Source organism: Rhipicephalus sanguineus, chromosome 7 (assembly GCF_013339695.2).
Source record: "Rhipicephalus sanguineus isolate Rsan-2018 chromosome 7, BIME_Rsan_1.4, whole genome shotgun sequence".
Lineage (NCBI taxonomy): Eukaryota > Metazoa > Arthropoda > Arachnida > Ixodida > Ixodidae > Rhipicephalus > Rhipicephalus sanguineus.
Window position 1 is genome coordinate 45,691,118 of NC_051182.1, and position 22,351 is coordinate 45,713,468.

Sequence of the window (22,351 nt, forward strand, 5' to 3'; positions counted from 1 at the left end):
ACTGAATTGGGCAAGGAAAGCAGAACCGTAGGTCTGAAATTTAATATGCACAAAACTAAAGTAATGTTCAACAGTCTTGCAAGAGAACAGCGCTCTGCCATAGGTAGTGAGGCACTGGAATTTCTAAAGTAACGCGTCTACTTAGGAGAGGTAGTAACCGCGGAGCCGAACCAGGAGGCACGCGCCACGTTTCAATTGTCACAGACACGCGCTCGCGAACTTACACAACACCCACACGCACGCACGCACATAAGCACACAAATGGGAGCCTTGTTCACAAGTAAAATGAAAACGTATCCGAGCAGTTCACTTTAAATTCGCTTGAATTCTCCCTGAAATGTGCTGAGCCAAATCACTGGATTTACCATTTCCTTTATTCACGTCATAAACGTCTTTATTGTGTGTGTATTAAATTTTTACTTTGGTCGGCACAGTGTCTCGTGTTTTCTACCTTCAGCTACACACGGAAGGATGCTGTGCTTGCCTTTAAGACGCTTAAAACGCACTCTTAACGCCATTTAATTGTCTTTCGCGTGTTTAAAACTTCACTGGCATTCATTTCTGTAGCGCAAAAGAAATTGAAGATGCAGACACAAGGGAGGACACGTAGACAGGACGGGCGCTAGACATCAACTGACTTTACTGCAAGGAAGCATACGAAAACCCGTTGCACAGTCGCGCACTCGCGACATCACACTACGAGGGTCTCTTTCTTGTGTGTGTGTCTGACTTTTTGGGCTACCAAAATGAATGCCAGTGATCACAACCAACTAACCCGCATTACCGCATTAAACCCTCACCCGTGCACTTCAAACTACCGCAGCTGAGGTTGAAGTATGGCGAGAAGTTGAATTAGCCGACATCTTGCTTATCGACGCCACGATATACCACCTACCTGCGACCAAGGCGTGACAAACAGCCCTGACTGCCATGGAGATGAGTGAATTACTGCGCACTCAGAGCTCGTCTGGACAACGCTGATCTGGGACAGTGTGTTGATGCCGCCTACATCATTTCACACCGTGATTGCAGCATTCATCTAGCATTTGCAAAGTACCAAGACGGCGACAGCAAGAAAGGGTAAACTTCTCACATAAACCTGTACGATACCAAATGATCTTAATCGGATGTTTGATAACATACGCCCAAACACCCATCTTGCAAAGTCTAACGCAGAGCAAGTACTGCCGATAACAATGCATTGTATAAAAGCATGACATGATTTTTTAATTTTTTTGACATGACCCATCTCTTACAGTAGCGTAAGCATGAGCATGAGTTCAGGTAAACATGCAGCACAAACACATAGTATACACAAGCAAACAACGCACTGAAGAGAGAATATTGCTTGCCTGTAGACCGCACTTACTGCTGTCTTTGGCCAACGTAACAACGGATGCAACCCGCTGAACAATTGCCAGTCTCAGACAAGCGGTACCCACAGGTTTATGAAATAGTAACAGCATGATATCCTACACGGGGACACACAAGAGAAGCAACACGGAGAAGCGCTTACTAAGGCCCTATGTTGTCATCAAACCGAATGAACGAATATAGCTTCGCGGCAAACTCGATTGAATGAAGTCTTTTCTTTAATAGATGTGTAAAAAAGCAGCCTTATCTCTCTGTTTTCTTTACAGACTGGTTTGGCACCGGACAACAGACTCAGCAGACGCTACCGTTCTTAGCTAGGGGCGGTGATAGTTTGTGGTTCCTGTATATGCTCCCGCGGAAACACTATGCTTTCGCTTTTTTATGATTTCAGCAAAAGATGGCACTGATCGCCTACCGCAACTTTTGTGCTCAATCTGTTCGCACAATAATTACCTTCGTATTCCCCGCTTTTGCATAACAGCAGGTTCGCATTGCTTCACGTGACCGTCTACCTGGCCTTGATCACACGGACATGGAGTCATGGGAAAAGACCGGCCTGCCCTCGCGGACTTCTTACATGCTCTGGCTTGGCTTGGTGGTAAATAAAATGCAGCGGTAGCTTTTGAGTGTCTCTAGGTTACAGTGGTAGATTTCGAAGGACCGAAAAATTTCGTTCTCGATTTTACGAACTTCTCCATTTAACGAAATAAGTAGAGCGTAGCGATCGCTTCGTTAAATCGGGCTTCAACGGAGCTTCGGCATCACGAGCCTCTGGATTCTGGCGTCGGCGCCACTGGGCCTCCGCTCAGGCAGGTCCTTTAGCAGGAGTGGCAGACGAACTCTGTACACCGGTGCGCATCAGTCGTTGCCCAGGAAGAACTGGCTCAGAGGAATAATAATCTTCAATGAAATTTCCGGAGATGTTAGCTTGGTTTATCGCCTGGCTTGCTACTGCAGGTGACGGGTGATGACTATGACATATACAATGATCACATCCCAGTAAACCACATATATCACATCAACATCCAAAAGATGTTCTTGGGGGAACCTTAGACATATCCATCAGGCGATCTTTTTTATCAATTTTACCAAGAATCAGCGTTGCCACAACCAGCAATCGGCCGCCCAAATCACGTTGAAAAAACGTTGACCACACGTCGCACTTGGACATTTGTAACATCCTCTAGCAAAAATCACCCATAGAAAATCCAATAGCCTATCGGATTATTGAACATATTGGTCTATTGGTATCATATTGGTCTATTGGTATCGTATGGGTCTATAGGTGGCATGCTGGTCTATTGGACCTCTATTTGTTTATTGGTGTATTTGTCTATTGACACTCTATTTGCGTATTAGTTGTGTATTTGTATATTGGCGTATTAGTAGTATATTTGTCTATTGGCATTCTATTTGCCTATTAGTACTGAATTTGTGTATTGGAAATCTATTGGCCTATTTCTCCGCTGGGAACTCGTAATTTTGGCATATTAAATAATGGGCATTTGAGGACTGCAACATAGCAGCGCCTCTATAAAATGAACAAATTCAATTTGAAGGGAGGCATGTGCTATATTTATCATTATTACAGGATAACTTCATCAAATCGGCGATCTTCCCCACAACAAGCTTTCCAGGCATGCTGTGCTTTCCTGTCGAATATATGCCACTGCACCGCTTCTCTAGGTAGTGCCTGAAAAAAAAAAACATAAAATACCAGGAAGTAAGAAAGAAAATATTTAGATGTGCTACTGAAAGAAAACTAAAGCATTAGAATAAAAAAAAAATATGCTCATACAAAACATTGTAGAATCGGCATAAGGGAAATTCAGGTAACAGCTTAACATGACAGGGGCGTATCTTAAATTCGTACAGCAGATTAAATTACGCTTGTGTCCCAGAAGCATAACCGCAGTCACGTGTGTGGACTTTGGACACTTGTGGGAAAGGCGAAGCAGTATTAGCACTAAACTGATCGCAGCGTGTGAACTTGGGGACTTCACGCAGAAATCTTCATTAAATATAGTGCCTCTCTACTGCAACCATGTGTGTCATAGAATGGCGTTCAGTGAGCATAACTAGTAATTGATGATGGGTCAGCCACACAGGTTTTTATTGCCAATAAACTCCTTCCCTCTCCCATAAGTGTAGTATTGAGGGTTTACCAAGGCATGATTACATAGATTCTTTACATAGATTACATAGTCTCTTTAGATTATAGCGAAAACAATGCGCAAGTCGATAACGTGCGTCTATGCCAGCGTCTGTATATGCGAACCGCCCACACGATGTTCAAAACTATTGTACTGTGGAGCGGAAAAATTAAAACAACCGAAGGGGCAAACTTAAATAAAAACTATGCCAACTTCTGACTTATTCCATACCAGTTACAATGCTAGGGCCGTGAGAGCTGGGCGTATGCAGCGACAAAATCATTTTGCGTGGCTAGAGGTATTATTTCAAGACATCTACAAAGAACCGTAAGTGAACACTGATTTATCGCTCTTGTCCTCGCTGTCCGGTGGGCACGCTGGCAGATGCGCGAATTAGTAGCACAGCAAGAGAAACTTTTACTGACCAGGAAATATATAAAAAAAAATTCGGCAGATCCCACGTACCGTGGGAGTCGATGTTATGCGAAGCATACGGCGGGTAGGTGACTGTGGCGTAACCTTTTTTTACTGAGCGACACGTCACAAAATGACGCTAAAGATTTGTATAAATTTTACACGCACACTTGTATATGTTGAAGAACCGCATATGTGTTATATAACCAGTTGTTTACGGTTGGGTAACGCTGCCAATGGCAACGTGGCTATTACCAACACCAGAAGTGGTAAGCAGATATGTAGCGCTTATACGTGTCCCCAGAACGCACGCACGTTTCACGAACCCGTGTGCATGTGTGCAAGAAGTTCTTGACAGTTTTTGAACAAGGGCATCACCACCGTGATCAGTGAGCACCAGAAGCTGGTCACGACTTGTTATAGGATCCGGTCGCGACCGTGGTGACGAGGGGTCCATGTGTAGTGAAATATGTGGTATAGTAGAGCTGTTGGAATTTGTGGATGCCTCGGTCATTTCGCCGACAAATTGTCTGTCGACAGAGCCGGCGACATGTCGGAACCTGAAGCCACCCTTCGCGTTGGTGAGGTATAGGTCGTCGAGGCTCGTAGGCCTGGATAGTGCTACGTAGACCAACATCAGTGGATGGTGTTTGTCGTTTTTGTAGACTACCTCGGCGTATGTGGCCTACGTACGTCTTTTACAAAACGGCTGTCAATCAATCTGGCGTCATCCTCGGTCAGCATGAGGCCATCGCCCAGCCTCGTAAGAAATGAACAGGACACTGCGTCGTTCTGGCGGACTAAGTGCGCTTTACGGTGCGGTGATGTGGATATCATATGTAACTTTCGTTAATGTATTCCTCCGGGGTCGAGCAATCTAAATCATAGGAATACAAACGTAATGTTTATTAGACTGCTATAAAAGCGGAGCCAACACTGGAACTACAGATGTTAATCTGATATGACGCCTGTATCGTAGGAGTAGACATCGTAGGAGTATCATGTAGTGTTTATTGCTTTCTTGTAAAATTAGATAGCCAGCACCACAACCACAATTGACCTGGCACCGATATTACGCCTGCGTAGGCTGTTTTTCCAAACCAATTTATAGACCTGGCGTGGCTCGGTGGTAGAATACCTGATTGCCACGCAGAATGCTTGGGTTCGATTCCTGCGGGGATCCTAATTTTCATTCTTTCCATTTGTTGCGTCGACGCTGCCGATGTTGGTTTTCCTTAACGCCTAGCATTTAAGTTAACAATGTTTGTTCTCGCCGTTCCTGGGTAGATATAAACTGTCAATCACCTGTGGCGCATACCCGTACACCGCGGCCCGTGGTAAACGGGTATGTGCCACACGTGTCTAGTGGAAAGGGTTTGACGACGTACGCGACAAGATTTTAACGTTATTCATCTCATGACCCGGCAGTCATATTCGTCAAATCCTCTTACCCTCCCATGCAAAGTTTGGTCTACACCAAGGTAAGGTGGCGATCATGAGAGCACCCAGACGTAGGCGGCTAGATAGATAGATAGATAGATACGTAGATAGAAACGCTCAAAGTGCCAGAGGTTCGCTAAGAAATGCTTCGTATTTAAAACAGTTCACTTACCTAACATCGGCAGGGTATGCGCTCCGAAGCAACCACCTTTGCGAGCAGCATCCTGTCAGCACACTCGCTACCACTTGCTGCTGTTTTAAAGTCCGAGACGCTTTTAGCGCTGAAACGTTTAACTTCTTTGACGCTCATGACCGACCTTGCATTGTCGTCGCGATTACACACGCGCGTTTTCGTGCAACCTTGAATAGACGTAAACATACAACATTTCTAAGCCTGACTTCGATCACGAACATGCCGCACCACACACTCGTGACTCGACTGAAAACATCCGCTGCGGCTGTGGCTGGCTGTAGTCGGCTCGCTTGCTGGCTGGCGCTCTTGCCGTGGCCATACCACAAAAACCAGGTTTTATTTTTTGCTATTGTATTGCAATATTTTGCTCTATTTCCAACCCCTCGAAAATATTCAGCTGCTGACACATTGGAAGGAGGGTTATGAAAAGCGTAGCGAACCGAAATTTCAGCAAAAAGAAAAAGAAAACAGAAGACATACAGCACCTTCACGCGACAGCTGTTATCTTCAATGAGCTCTTTTGGCAAGCCTGTGTCACTTTGGTTGCTCGGCGTTGGAACTTGGTTGCCCGTGATTTTGAAGAAACGCGAACAGCGCTGTTCGCATTTGTCTTCTCTGCGCTCTTAGCTTGGTGACAATGAAAAGACGCCAGTCTCGTGAATGTATCATGGATAACTTGTCTTATTACCAGCCAGGCTACCTGAAGAGTAATGCGACCAGCGGAGCTGGTAGATGCCGTACAGTTCGCGTTTGTTTCCATAGCGTGCTGTCGAAGGGCTGAAAAGAACGATGTGTACATTATGTGCACACATTCAAGCAGGAAGTGACGATTTCTTCCTTACATTTGACTTCGCTTATTTTCCCACCCCGTTTGCACCATGCAAGGATAGCAGTACAAATTGCTGCCTTTACGAGAACGTTGAGTACCCCAGTTAAAACATTACCTACTGTGGCGTTCCCTTTTCAACTATGATAACTTTCTCTTTCTGTAAACCTGTTTTTTGCGGGTTTATCCCACAAATATAATGCATAACCATAACCTTGAGTACAGATTGAAATTGCACAAATATACAGGCGTCTGTGTAATTATTTTGGTGAGATTTATGAAAAATATGGCTGCGATATGTTGGAACACTGCTATGTAAAACAGCTGCCGCTTTGCTCAAATACAGAACAAATCAAAAACTGCCTTTTGGCTGAATTCGCTACTGCATGACCCCGTAAGTGAATTACCATATAGGTGGCCTTTTAATACCGTGCATAACCCTGTGACTTTGGTGGCGTTTCACACCTGCTAGTTCTATAAATGACAAATAGCTGCTATTTATTGGTTCTATAGGTGACACAGAGACGTCACCTATTAAAGCCTATTGGTGCCTACTGGTTCTACAAGTGAGAAATAGCTGCCACCTATTGGTACTAACATATACATATTGGTTCCATTGGTGACAAACCGATGTCTCCTATTAAACCCTATTGGTGCCAGAACGTGTCCATTGGTTCTATAAGTGACAAATAGCTGCCAGCTATAGGCACCGATAAAAAATTTATTGGTCCTATCGGTGAGAAATAGATGTCGTCAATCGGTCTCTATTGGTGACAATCGAATTCTAATAAGACCTATAACGCTCCAATAGAGTACTTATACAACCAATAAGATTTTTCTATAAGACCAATAGAAAATTCTATTGGCATTTTTGCTACTATCAACATCCTGTACTTGGCAGTAAGGTCAGATTTACGCCGGCCCCATGCATATGTGCCGTACTGTAGAGATGCGCTAGCTATGTACGTGGCCTTCCCCTGGAATTTCAATTAGTAAGTGATGTGCCCAGAGTTCTCAAAGCTTACATTTGCAAATAATGCAATCTATATATACTTGCATGAGCTGCTAATGTAAGCTCTTAGAACTCAGTGGGCGCATGATTTACTAATCTGGAGTAGTTGTGTAAAGTTATTGGTACAATAAACCGTAGGAGATATTGGTAATCAGTTTATTCGTCATAAACGCTATCACATGTAAAATGTAATAGACAGTAGCATTTAACGCTTTTCAGCAAATGGTGGTGGCTGATAGCTGCCCGAAAACAACAATGACCCTATAAATAGGCAACTTTACTTGATGTACAGGCACACATTTGCAAACATAAGTTGGCTTGTTTTCAATGAGGGTGACCACTGATTTACAAGAGTCCTATTTGTAACGAAAATTTACAAGACAAAACTGGTTCTTAGTGTGTCTTCAAAGAAAGGCTATCTTGATTCACAAAATACTAGGGGTGTGCGAATATTCGAGTGTCTAAACGCGAAAAAGGCCTAAACGCGAATCTAAAACGCGAAAAAGACCAATATGGTGCAACTTGGTTAGGGTGGGGTGGCTAAAACTAACGCTAACGTCGCCGTTCGTTAAACTTTCATCGACACTTTGTTTCAAAAGCGAGCGCATGTTGATCTTAAAAGAGATTTTGTCATTTGCGCACGTAGAAAAACAGACAAGAAAACTGTCAAGTCCTTCACAACATCGCTCCCGAAACGAAGGCATGGACTTCTTCCGTAGTTCGGTCGCATATGCCCGCAAGCGCCGTAAAACGACCTTACTTTGGCCTGCGAAACCCTCGGCGATTGGCTTTGCATGTGAAAATTTGTTCACGCTGGGCAGTTGCCACTGCCACAGCGGTGGGGAAACCGGAATGCTGACCTTTCAGAGCATCGGACAGCCACCATTCCCTCTCCCCCACCGCCACGTCAGCCGGCACATCGCATGGAAAATCGTACCGTCTGTCTCGCCCTTTAAACAACTCTCATCGTTCCGGCGCGCAGCTAAACCCTGCTGTGAACGGGCACCCGGGGCCTGGAGCACACATGGCGATGAAGCACAACATTACCGTTGTCAGATGAGCCGTATTGCGAGACCACAAGGAAAGAAAACTAGCTGTATGTATACCGTACCCATTTCTGTTAAAAGGTTAGGAGTGGCGCTGCTGACTGGTAATGCGGCTCTGCTGACTGGAACATGCTTGGGCGCCCATAAAAGCTGAAACAAAAGCCCCTCTCGAACAAGTGCGTAATGAAGCTGTCAGCAGGCCGTAGCGTCCCTGATTTTTCTTTTGTCTGGCCGTGACTGGCGGTACACATTTCGTATAAATATACTATTCGATATTCGATATTTTCGGCCACTATTCGGCACTATTCGATTCGAATTCGATTCGAGATGAAAGTTCACTATTCGCACACCCCTACAAAATACTTGCAATAACAGCCATGTTAAAAAAACTTGATGCTAAAGAAAAAGATGCACAAGTGAATACTGAACACGAGTACAACACTGAACAAAAGTGTCTCTCTGTACTGACGTGGCCCAACAAATGCATAGAAAGAGTAGCATCTGGTATACAAGTATACATATTTAGCTTCAGCGATTCAGTACATAAAGAACTTAATCATGTACAGTCGCGCTCAATATTACTTGCAAGACGGAAGCACGTGGCCTCACGAGCTTAAAGATCACTTATGGCTTCCTCTAGCCCTTGTTCGCACAAGTAAACGCGTTCTATCACATGGAGATGATCACAAATAAGAATATACCATTCAGTTGTGGAAATGAGGGAAAGTTGAAGCTATGCGCAATCTTCGAGCTAGGGAGGCCACGCACATCAGTGTTGCAAGTCATATTGAGCTCGACTCTACATTGTGAACAAATCATATAAAAAAATGAAATTACAAAAAATATTGAGTGAAACCTTCTGCAGCAAGAAAGTTGCATAGCATAGCAGCATGACAGCTTGCCACCAATATTGACATTGTTGATAAAAAAAAACTGTTATGAAAAAGAATGGAGGACTGTAAGGCATTAGCATTACAATGCAGCACTAAATAATGGCATGCGAGATATATACACTGCCACAATAGTGAAGGAAAACGAAGCTTGAAAAAATGTACATAAATGAAGAACGATGACGAAATACCTAGAATATGGCACAATGTCAGGTGAAGTACTCCTACAGAAACGTAATGTAAAAGCTGTTGTAGTTGGGTAGCAATTTAAAAAAAATTACACCATCTCCCGCTAAAGGGGACCATGAGGCGATGCGAAGCCGGAGCACTTGCACGATCGCGTTCCGTTGGCGTTCGTTGGGCATGCTACCGACCTCGCGTCGTGGAACGCGAAGAGGGACTACGCGCGTCGTATCTTCCATCTAGCCTGCCCGTTAATTCTCACAGGGCGAGCGGGGAACGCGGTCGACAGGCGGGCGAGAGGGAGCAGCGTAGGAGAGGAGAGAGAAGGGGAGGGGACGCGCATGCGCTCGAGCTCATCGCGGCGTTGCGCAGGAGAGAATTTCGGCATGTCTAGCCCGTGTTTCAGAGGAAGAGTGGAAAGGGGGAGGGGAGAGGGGTATGGGAGAGGGAAAGTGGAGAGGGGAAGGGGAGAGGAAAGTGGAGAGGGAAAGTAGAGAGGGGAAGGGGAGAGGGTGAGTGGCGAGGAGGTGTGTGGAGAGGATATGCGCATGCGCAGTAAGGGTGGCCACGCCGCACACCACCACCACCACCGGATTGAGCTCCGCCTTAAGATACTTCGCATCTAATAAGTAGCACATTTAAATACCTTAAACAAATGAGTGAAAATGCATGCTACGGCTCACCAAGCAGTCACAGATATTGTAAATAGAATTGACTAGGTAGCAGACAAACAATACGGCAAGAGCATACATTGCAAAATACACCGTGTTTTTAGGCAATATAGATTCGTTAATAAAATCCTATGACAATAAGGCTCCCATTGTTTTTGCACACGAACTCTATGTCAAGGCTGAAATACTTTACCACAGCTAAAATGAAACTTTTGTGACTAATTAACAATTGACTTGAGGGTAGTTGGTAATATTAGAAAATTTTGATGTATGGCAATATATGGCATACCCTTTCTTAGAAATCACAAAAGGTGCACATAATTTCAAATGCTCACAATCGAATTGTAAGGGTAATACTGAAACCCATCGCATCCAGCATGCAGGAGATGCAACCATTTTTTTTTGCATCAGACCAAAACTACCAGTGATAAGAAAGTGACGAAATTTTAATGAAGGCATATCATAATTGGCCGTATCTTTTCATAGAAAGCGGCAAATCACTACACTTGCGCCAGCGGATCAGCTCACCTTTGCAAGCAGCGGTTGGTGCTTATTTGTTTATTTTGAGCTGTGTGCCAGAAAAATGTAATATCAACCTTTTCTTTGTCTGTGAAACATAAAATTCGGGCAGCCATTGTGGCACTTCTCACAGACGAGCGAAAGATTTTTTGCGCCTGTTTATAGTTTAAAGAGAAACTGACTAACATCGCACATCCCATCCAAAAATAGGCTGCCCACTAGAGTATCTCAGAATGTGTGCCGATTTGCCTGACCACATTCTGATCCAGCATGCCTTGATTAAAATTTGGTCACTTCCTTGTCACGTGTAGTTCCGTTCTCATGCAACAGAACGTTTACTGTGCGCCGGGCGCAATCAGTTTCGATTTCACCCTTAAAGTTTGATGATGAATATCTAACTACGTGCAACTTTCGCGATTTCTAAAAAAACGTGTGCCATAAATTGAGACGCACTACAAGTTTCTAGTATAAAAGACTGCCCTGAACGGCATAATTAAAAAGTTAATTAATGACTTTTTGTTATTTAGTCGCATCAATATAGTTTTAGCTTCTGAAAAGTATTTCTATCCATCTAGACATGGAGTTCATGTGCAATAATGACACGAGTGCAACTGTCACAGAATTTTTATAAATGATCCGTATTGCTTAAAAAACATTTTATATTTAAACAGGGTAGACTAAGAAGCTACAGAGCACGACTAAAATTATTTCTATGATCTCAGATGGTTGGCAGCTGCTCCGAAAGTTCACTGAACCCAGAGAGACCAGTAAGAACATTCATACTATATTAATTTCTGGGGCGTTACGTGCCAAAATCCCGATGATTATAATGCATTTCGTAATGGTGGGCTCCGGAAATTTCAAACACCAGAGGTTCTTTAATGTGCACCGACATCACACAGTACAGTGGCCTCCAGCATTTTCACCTCCATCAAAAGTGCGATTGCCACGGCCAGTAAGTACATTCACTGTACTGACAGATCGGTGTGACATATTAAGTACTAAAATAGGGAACAATTCACAATGCACAAGTAAAAATGCGACATGAGAAATGTGCAAAAGGAGAAAAAAACTGACTTGGCCCAGTGAGGTGGGCGTTTACCTAAACCTCAATGTCATAACCATCAATTCTCAAAGGTCTTGAAGTAGAAGGAGGGAAGCACTGACTGAAATGAACTGGGTATGTTGGTCATTTGAATTAATATGGCATCCTTTCTGCAAAGACAAATCACAAATGTCTTGCAAAAACACCAGCTGACATTAAGGTATCAGTTCATGTTGCAATGACAGTCACTCACTGCAGGTGCAGCTCTTTGTGAATGCTTGCTAGTTTCCATAAGATGAAATACCAAGGTCTGATGGTGTGCGGTGCATGGATGTGCTTCTTTATGTGCACACGCTGGATCTTACTCCGCTATGATACTCACTTGCTGCTGTTTAAGGCATCCAAGGATGCTAGAGAGCTTTTGCGAGATGCAGGTAGACAAGATGCCCACAACGAAATTCGGCGTGCATGGTCAGTGCATATGACAGTCTGTGCTCCATCCGACGATGCTACTTGTGGCAATTCCCTCTATGATAGATGCAACTCAGTCACTGCAGGTGCTTGCGCTCACAGGTGACCGAGAGTTCATGGAGCAGCGACCACCTTAACCCTGCACAGTTTAAAGACAGCAGATTACATATTTCTGTAATAAGAGACGTCCTATGTATGCATTGTGCAAGTTAGCTCTTGTTAGTAAAGCACCTACAGAGTCACTGAACCATAAAGCGCACAAGACAACAAGCAGTAAACATGAAACACGCTGGTGGCAATTAAGAAGCTTAGATTTAAGAGTGCACAAAAATACATGCAATACATATTCTAGATCACGCATGAGCAGCTTGCGTGATCTAAATTTTATGTGAAATCACAGGTACGAAAGCTTGTTGGGAGACAGAGACTGTATTTACACAGAGGTATCACCCCCTAGATCAATTCCACCTCAATAATTTTGTAGGTCAGTCAACTGCTGTACTTGCTAAAAATTGTACAGACTCGATAAAGCTAATTCGGTTCCGCAATGCTTTCATTGTTTTTATTTATTACAGCGTGCATCAACAAACCCTTAATGCAGCTACTGCAGTGCTATTCTAGTGTTCTTGGAAGCAATCAGTTGGAGACCTTCTGCATACACTAGCATAGTGTCCAATGCATGTTATAGAGAGCTGACTCTGCACAGTCAACTAACTGGCTGGTGTTTCGTTGTGCAAGGGAGCTTTGTGCTGCATTGTCTCACTTATTCCTGTTTACTTAGCCTTTATAATTCTTAACAAACGCTGCAGCAATCTGACCTATGAAATTATTGAGGCAGAACTGATAGATAATTTAGGTATTACCTCTAATCAACATCCTTCGATATCTCTATTTCAGTAAAACTTGCAATATGACAAAACATTTCTCCATGCTGCACACATGTGTTGTAAATTATGTTTTGCTTATAGTTGGGTCTGAAGGTTTGAAAGAACTGTTGTAGGCATGTTTCTTGTGCACTATAAACTTCAAGCATGTCCAACAGTAACATTCCAAAATGTAAAAGGAGAAGGTCTGAATTACTGTCACATTGTGTCTAACCATAAAAGAACTAATCAAAGTTTTCATGCAAAGTGCGCAAAATGAGAAACTTAATGATAAACTGTGAAAATTGAAATTAGGCAAACTGGAAGCAGACAGATGTGCATATCCCAAAATACGCTTTCCAGAAAATAATACTATGGTGGTAATGATGAGCTGCAGATAAGCTAAGCTGCCTGCCTGATAAGCTGCCTGCAGGCAATCTGGCACATTCCCTTCTTTGTTGATATGTATGTGCGCAGAGTGTAATCTGATATAGCATTCATGCTGTCCGTCACAATCACTGCTTTAACCATTAAAAAGAAACTGTGATACAGTATGTCTATGCTAAATTGAATAATGTTGTTCTTGTTTAAAGCATGCTACAAGTTAAATTTGGAACTAGAAACAACATTTTACGTGGTGTTTTTGCAAGCACAACATCTTCCAATTTAGTTCTGCCATACATGAGTCGGATGAGGCCCCATGAAATGCACTTGCACATTCCCCTTTCAAAAAGATGACAGAGGGCATCCAAAATATGGTAGTACTCGTATAACAAAGTTAGAATGCTCTTTCAGACCCTGAGCAAATTCGATATTGCAACTATTTGTTGCTCACGACTTCTAAGCCCTGTGAAATGGAGCATAAAAATTATACCCTTTCATATTAGAACTGAGTGGCATTCCTCACTAGTTCCTGTTTGGTCAGAAGCGTCCAAGGTAGAAACCACCTTAAAAAGTCACAATGACGTGTTCTGGAACATGATGACTCAGGCTGCTGCGCAGGCCCTGCGAACAAACCCAAAACACTACCTTCTCATATATGGCTCTCTTCCGAAGTGAACGACCTCGCCTCGCTTTTTTCGTCACAATGAGCAATTACTTAATGAAAAATGTCTGAGGATTTACGTGCCAAACCACGAGGCACGTCATAGTGGAGGGCTCCGGAAATTTCGACCACCTGGGGTTAACGTGCACTGACATCGCACAGCACACGAGCTTGCAGCACTTCGCCTCCATCGAAATGCGACCGCCACAGCCGGGATCGGCGCACATCTTTCGAGCAATCACTAAAGTTTCATAAGCGTGTGAGCAATCGAATTAAAAAAAAAAAAAACAGGACTACCACCATTACGGTGAAGTTCCGACGGCGTCGTACACAAGCGAGCTAATCAGACGCCTTAAACTCATAACTGAAACAGGCAAACACACTACAGCCCATTATCTACAGATGACCCAACGCGTAATAAGACATCAAGACTAGCATAAACTATAGCGGTCGGCCAATATGTCGAATATATCGAGTAAAGAACGGGGCCTATACACACGCATGCTGTGAGGCGAAGCGAAGGCACAGGCCCTGCACTTCGTTGCACAAGAATGTTGCAGAGAGGAGTACAATCAAGAAAACCTAAATAACACGCGAAACCCACTCATGCGAACCAAGTTTCGAGACTTGAAGCGTTGGAATGAGCGCAATACTTTCTGCGTGTCCCGCTCTCTCTGTTATATCAAGAGAGTGGATGAGGCAAGAGAAATGAATGTCATCAGAATGTCTAGTCCCTAAATGCGCAATGAAAAGGCATGTCCAAACAATGCGGCAAGGTAACAGCTCAAGTTTACCTGCCGCGTCACTGACACAAACAAAACGAAAACCGCCGTCAGACACACGGTAAACATACGTACACAGTTCTTCGAGGTACTGTACATGCAGTCAGTGTAACTTGGCTATGAGCACTGTGCTCACAACGCAGCATGGAGCGTGGGCAGAAGGAACGGCACCCACAAAAACGAATTAGACAAAAGCAGCCCGCCAAAAGCAATAACCGCGACAACAGCGCCAATACCGTTAAAAACTGCTAATGCGGCTAACATGTAAACTAAAAAAATTGTTTCACACATGGCGGCCGTGACGTCATTTTACGTCGGTTTTATGTCTTGCTGCCGAAAAAGTGGCATTTAAACTTACGCCAGCGCCGCGCCTACTGAATTTAATCACGCATAGATTGAGGCCATTGTGCTGCTCAGCAAGGAAAGCTTCGGGTCTCCTTGGTATTGCTTTGAATACCACGGGATCGTGATATAAAAAAGCATAGCCTCTGAGAGTGGCAGCTGAAGCTCGGAGGGCAGTTCCTTGCCTGCGCCCTGAACTTCGATTTTTGAGCACTGCAAGGTTATCGTAGACAAAACATGCTTTCAACACATCGAGCTGTGTCCAATATTTTCTTGTAATGTGACATATTATTGCGACAACAATAAATTGTTCCATTTCGAGAAAATACTTCAGTGTCTCACTTTGTTTCTATCGCATTTAACACTCAAGGTGCGTTTTTGACGTCATCGTTGCCGTTAAGTTGCGTTTCAAGTCCAATGACGAAGCATGCGAGAGCAGCCGACGATCGATACTGAAACGGAGAGAAAGCGCCGGTCGTCTTCTGTCGCGGGAAAGGTCCATGAGGGGTCCCGGGAAGGGGGGGGGGGGGAGGGGGCGTCGCTCCGGCTGAAACAGCGTACAGTCGCGCGCGATATGAAGGTTATCGCGCGAGCGTCGACCGGCCTAGCTTCCGAGGGGCCTAGCGGCACGTTTCGGAACAGTGAAAAATCAGGATTGGGCATTCTTGGCTGTTCCATGCTACAGCAATCGCCCCTACGACGAGCTCTACACCCTTTCTCTCTATTTTAAGCTTTCCATTCGTTGCGATGTGCACTCTTCATTGGCTCTTATATCCGCGGACGATAACAAATGGGCTGGGAAAATTCTGGTAAAGCTGCTGCTTGGCACTGCTTTGTTTGAACGGCTTGCTAAGTTGCACAAAATATATCGCGTTGTCATCAAAAGAAAACAAATGAAAATGTGCCTTCCTCAGACGGGAGTGATCGCAGCTTAAGGAACAGCAGAAACAATGATTGAAGTTTGCCTGATACCCCCCTCTCCTCGAGAGAGGATTCTGGGCCGTGGCGCTGTTGTAGTTCTTGGTCGACGCTCGCGCGATCACCTTCAAATCGCGCTCGACTGTACATTGAGCGGCCAGGCGCGGTCGCGCGCGTGTTATCTTGATATGTATTATACGATGGCTCATATACCCTTGTCTGTGCTGTGTTCTCATCGCTCAATTTGCGTTGAAGAGATATAACGTACGAAGGTCGCCTCGTTCGCTGTAGCGCCCGCGTTTCCCACGCCAGCCATTTTGTTGAGTTACGTCACGTCGAATGTTAAACGAGTTACCTACTGGTCTTAGTTCGCATTGTTTCACCCTTGCGACTAAACTGAATTTTCTCATGCAACAGGTGATTAATACATAGAGAGAAATGGCTACAGAGAGTACGGGTTATATACCTCTCAAGAGGAAGGTATATAACAGCTGCATCTTTCCGGTACTTACCTACGGAGCAGTAACCTGGAGACTTACAAAGAGGGTTCAACATAAATTGAGGAAGACGCAGCGAGCGATGGAAAGGAAAATGATAGGTGTAACCTTAAGAGACAGGAAGAGAGCAGAGTGAGTCAGGGAACAAATGGGGGTTAAAGATATCATAGTTGAAATCAAGAAGAAGAAATGGATATGGGCCGGGCACGTAGCACGTCGGCAGGATAACCGGTGGTCATTAAGGGTAACTGACTGGATTCCAAGAGATGGCAAACGAGTGAGGGGGAGACAGAAAATTAGGTGGGTAAATGAGATTAAGAAGTTTGTAGGTATAACGTGGCAGCAGAAAGCACATGACCGGGTTGATTGGCGGAACATGGGAGAGGCCTTTGCCCTGCAGTGGGCGTAGGCAGGCTGATGATGAGTACGGGTGTAGCTGATATAAAATATATGCGCTCTGTTTCCAGGGGTCCATGCAAATTTAAACAGACACAAGAGAAAAATTTAACTTGCAGTTTAATTTTGTAATTTGTAAATTACCTGTAAGCCTGAACACTGTAAGCACTTTCGTAATTTGTAAATTACCTGAACACTGTAAGCACTCTCGCCGAGAGAAGGTGCTCCGGAAAATAGAAAACGCGCAAAAAAAATATATATATAAATATAGATATATATAAGTATGAGAGGTGGCACTTCAAGAAAACTTCATTTATTACGTGGTCGTTTCGGTCAGAGCCTGACCTTTCTCAAGGACTTATACGGCAAACAAAGGCAACCACTCCTTCAACTATATATATATATATATATATATATATATATATATATATATATATATATATATATATATAAGAGTGAGAAGTAGGACTCACGTACGAAATGTAGTACTCATCACGTACTCATCTATCGTACCGGACCCATCGATCTTCATACCCAAAGTACTGTATATATATATATATATATATATATATATATATATATATATATATATATATACGCGTGACAACGTGGCTTCAAGTTCCCGTGCCAACTTTCGCTGACGTCAGAGATATTGAAGGGGTCGACCCACATAATTGCTTATTAATTGGTACAAATGAATTATATTGTAGAAGAAGCCAGATAATAAAATATGGGTGGTCTCGATTGTCAGACTTGAAGTAAATCAGTGTGACCAGAAAGTGAAGGAAAAAACAACGTTATAATCAGTGACCTAACGTCAACACGGCTTCGGCGCGAAACTCAAAAATAAAACTTTTCATTCGTCATATCGTCAAATAAGTCTTTCATTCGTCCATTACGAGTGCGTTTACGAGTGCTTGCAACACCCGACCTCTGGGTAACGTTCTCTAAAGGTTATCAAATAAAATCTATGGGCCGTGGAATTGTAAAGCTTCTGCTACATATATTAGAGGTCATATTACAAAATCTAGAAGCCATCTATTTTTTTGTAGAAACAGCATACCATAGACGTGCACAAATTTGAGTGCGAAAAACGAGCATATCTGGGACGTCTCGCAGATGTCATTCATAGATTTAGACATTTGGATCTTATTCGTACACCGCAGAGATATTTGTGGTTTACTGGGATATACACAAAAATTGTACGTACAGTCACAAACGCACATATATACACAAAAAAAAAACAAGGCGTTGATGAGTAGCACTGGTTTATTAAACAGAGGAACAGTTACGACAAGTTACGTGCTACTGGCGGAACCAACCTAAGCGCCGAGACAACCAAACGTCTTCTTCTTTTCCACCTGAGTGGTACCCTCTGTCTTTCCAAGTAGCACTCATCTTCTTCACTACACACAAAAGAATCATTCGCGAACTTTCGTTAAGTAGGGCGTTCCTCAAGAACACCGACCGCGCTTTTGTGTTGCTCATCGCACAGCCGTTGCCTTGCCACGGGCCGATATTTTTTAAGTATATTGCGACAAAAACAGCGTTGTGAGTAGCGCGGCTGGCTCGTACAGTCCGTTGTGCGGCACACTGCATTGATGCGTAGATACGTCGCACCGCAGACGCTGCACAGAGACCACCGCTCCTGCAGCTCTGTGTTTCCTCGGCCGCCACTCTCTTCCTTCGCTTTACTCTTCACGCTTCCGCCACCCTTCTCACGCTCTCCGTGCAGTCACTCTCGTTCATTCTCCACTGCGTTCCGCTTTCACTCCACTTCGCCGTCCCCTGAGCCATAAGACCGTTCGCTCCCTCAAGGCGATAAAGTGAGACGTTCGAATGGGGTGCTTAATAGCTGCGCTCCGAAACTACTGCCGCCGCTGAGAAGTAAAACAGTGACAACCTCGGCTTCTACTCTGAGGGTTGCGCGGAGGTAATAAACTTGGTTCCCATCAGCGGCGATCAAAAGGAACAGAATGGTTGTATGGAACTAGACAATACACGAAGAGGTTTAGGGCTCGAGTGTTCCTCAACCACGGTTGATGCGGATGGTGCCTCTTTTAGATGCTCCCCTCTTACGGGGCCCCTCAAAGCAGTAGTGTAGCGTGGAATTTCAATGTGCGGTACAGCGACTCAGATTGAAATTTAAGGCTAACATGTCGCATAGAAATAATGACACAGCATGATAAAAAGGCAGCAAACGTTCCCTTCTATTGTTAGGACTGAGCAGGAAAAAATGGTGCCCAAATGCAGATTCTACGTCATGCGTAGCTCTATGAGTCCTTGTCATATGAAGAGTATGACAGTGTCACTATTTTCGCACCATTGAATTATGCGCTAATATATAGTGACGCAAAAAAGATTTTTGACACATTCAGGTCGGCGCGCTTGTAGCGCGTTTCGTCAATGAAAAAATGCGAGCGCGCTTTGGCGTATTTCTAACTTTAAGCGCTTTGACCCCGTCGCGGATGACAATCCAAAACAGACTGCGACGTCAATTTGAACTCTGTGTGTAGCGTCCGCTCTAAATTAATGCGTGACATAAAGCGTCGGTGGTCCCATAAGACAGCATGATGTCACGAAGTAAGAAAGAAAAGACTATTTTTACTTACATTTTTTTTTCGCTGAGGTAGCAGCAGCTCACTCCTCGTCCATGTTTACATGACAACGTGATAGCCGCCGGCTTAATAGGCCGACAGAGAGATATCAGCGCACATGCTGCGTCTCCCCAATCTTCTTTGAAACAAGACACGGTTACGCGTTCTATAAGCGAAAATGTTGGGCTAAGGGTCACGGCGGAGTTGCAGCTGCTGTCGAAAGTCACACTGCATCATTCGTTTCGTTTTGATAACATATCAGCTCTAATGAAGAAAAAAGAACGAAGCGCGTTCTTTTTAAGGAACACAAAAGCTAATTAGGATCACCGCTATCGGCGTGACGTATATGCGATGTGGTATGGTATAACTGCCCATGCCATTCAGCGGTAGCTTCAGAACGGACACAATATGTACCGAGTGTCTATTACACTTGCACTGGTCGTACTGTGCACAGCGCGTGCAGTCCAAGCCAAGCTAGGTGCTCCAGGGGGACCACGGAAGCTGCCATACGATGTGCCAGACACTTTCGAGGTACTGTATTCGAAATGGTGTGCCAGCGACTGCATCAAGCCTTTCGCAATGATTCATGAAGCCCAGCTATAATTTTGTCTTCTAATCGTTCGTTTGCAATTTGTGAGATCACTAAAACAAAAAGGATAAGATGAGGCTGCCGCAGCAGTGGTGGCATGGAAGCTATGACGACCTGCCGCTTAGAACGAGGACGCGGGTTTGGTGTCCGGCGTGGGCGGGCGCGCCTAAATAGGGGCGATATGCCAAAAAAAATTGGTGAAGCTTGCACTAAGCCACGCGAGGCTTGAAACAACGCAACTGCGCGAATATGAAGACTGATCTGGTTGCTTCTAGCTTGTTTGTAGGCCTTAGTTAGGTGATGTAGGTTGTTCCTACATTTCTTCTAGGTTGTTGCTAGGCTTTAGCTAGGTGATGCTAGGTTGTTTCTACGTTGATTCTCAGAGCAGAGACGTTCGAGATTGGATGTCCAAACTGCAGAGACAGAACCTCGCGCTGACACAAAGCGTTCGCACCTCTCAGAGATCTACGGGCACATCGTCGTTGGCGTAGGCCGTCCATCGCTTTGGGGTCTTCTCGCAGCCGTCGTTGCCTTTCCCGTTCCCAAGTATTCTATCGTTGTACGTACTCGGGGCCTTCGGCTCACCGCCTTCGCTTCGCAGCCATGAGTTGGGCTAACTGTTGCCTTCTTCATTTTTATTGGCCCAGTGTTGAGTAGTACAATTTAGCAAATTTCTGCGGCACATACCCGTTTATGATGAGTAGTGGGATTTACCTATTTTCTGTGGCGCATACCAGTTTATGATAATGGCAGTATTTTGGTTCGCCGGACATAGAACGATTTGCTGAACCGCTTCGCTGTTAAAAAATCAAGACGAATGGATTTTCTCCTTCCTTACCCCTTCATTGAATGTTTTGCTTCCCCTCAGTGAACGCTAACTTGAAGGTTCGTCTTCTTGTTCCTCTTGTTCTCTTTTTTTATCTTCGTGTTGTTCTCAGTACAATGTACTGGTCGTCGCCCCTCCCCCTTTTTGAAATCTTCCGCCCCTCACGTGGTCTTGCATTGCCTCCGGGATCGGCCCAGCTTTGATGAAGCGGTGTTATGTGATGACATAGTCCAATGCTTCAGAACTTTTGGCGTCCACTGACGTCATGATGACGTCACCTGACGATGTCACGAAATCGATCAAGGTCCGCCGTCCCTTCTGGCCGATGGAGCGTAGCTGCAGTTTCAGTACCACGCGTCACATTTTAAGTGTCACTGTGGGATGATATTAAATGCTTTCGCCCTAACGCCCATTCTCGCTCCTTAAAGAACCCTAGGGTATAAAAAGGAATCCGGAGCGCACTACAAAGGTGGTTGTGAATATCATTAGTTTTGGCACGTAAACTGCCCCAATTTATTCATTTTATTTTTGCTACAGTTACGAATGCAACTTTTGGAATATGTTTTAGAGAATGCTTACACGGTGAACGGACTCGGTGTCCCAAAAAAGCCACAACACCTTGCACGCACTGAATTTACTGTAGTATTTTGTCAGAATGACTTTGACTTTCAACGCATCCGCTGAGGGCAAGCTGATTTCTTATTGAAAATGGGGAAAAATAAACAATTTTAAGGCGGAAGGCCTTAGATGCCTCATCAAAGGCGAAAATTGACCTTCGTCGGCGTGGGCGTAAAACCGAGTGACGCATGAAATCACCATCACGCGATGACGTCGTCATGACGTCACATAACGTGATGTCACATGGTGAGTCATCACATGGCATCGGCGCTTGGTCAAAGCCAAGGTGGGCTGACGATCACTGTAGGCAGTGCAGAAACAGGTGAGGTGCAGAAACCTTGCAATGCCTCCAATACTGCAGCCAGTGGGAAGCCATGTTAGGTGCAGAAAGTTTTCGTAAGGGGCCGGGGGACGATCAATACACTGACTTGAAGAAAAAGAAGATGGCTTTCGCCTTCGAGTCGTATTAGGCGAATGCATAAAGGATCCCGTGAGTTATTTGAATGAAAGCTAGACGATATAACCTAGCAAAATATGCTCTTTTTAACGATAAGAGAGAATAGCGAAGAGGGGAAGAATCATTGCGTTGCTTTTGAAAGTGAACGTAGGCTTACGCGGGCAACCTATGGGAAACTGATTTC

The 22,351-nt window shown here is 44.4% G+C and overlaps 1 long non-coding RNA gene across 1 annotated transcript in view; it reads right to left on the minus strand.

Annotated features, from left to right (window-relative positions):
• Positions 1–2,674: 2,674 nt before the first annotated feature.
• LOC125759280 (uncharacterized) overlaps positions 2,675–22,351 on the minus strand; it is a 104,140-nt gene continuing 84,463 nt past the window's right edge. The window contains exons 2-3 of the long non-coding RNA XR_007416858.1: positions 5,554–5,775; positions 2,675–3,067 (exon numbers count right to left, since the gene is read on the minus strand). This is a non-coding gene — a long non-coding RNA (uncharacterized LOC125759280). The remainder of the gene's footprint in view (positions 3,068–5,553; positions 5,776–22,351) is intronic.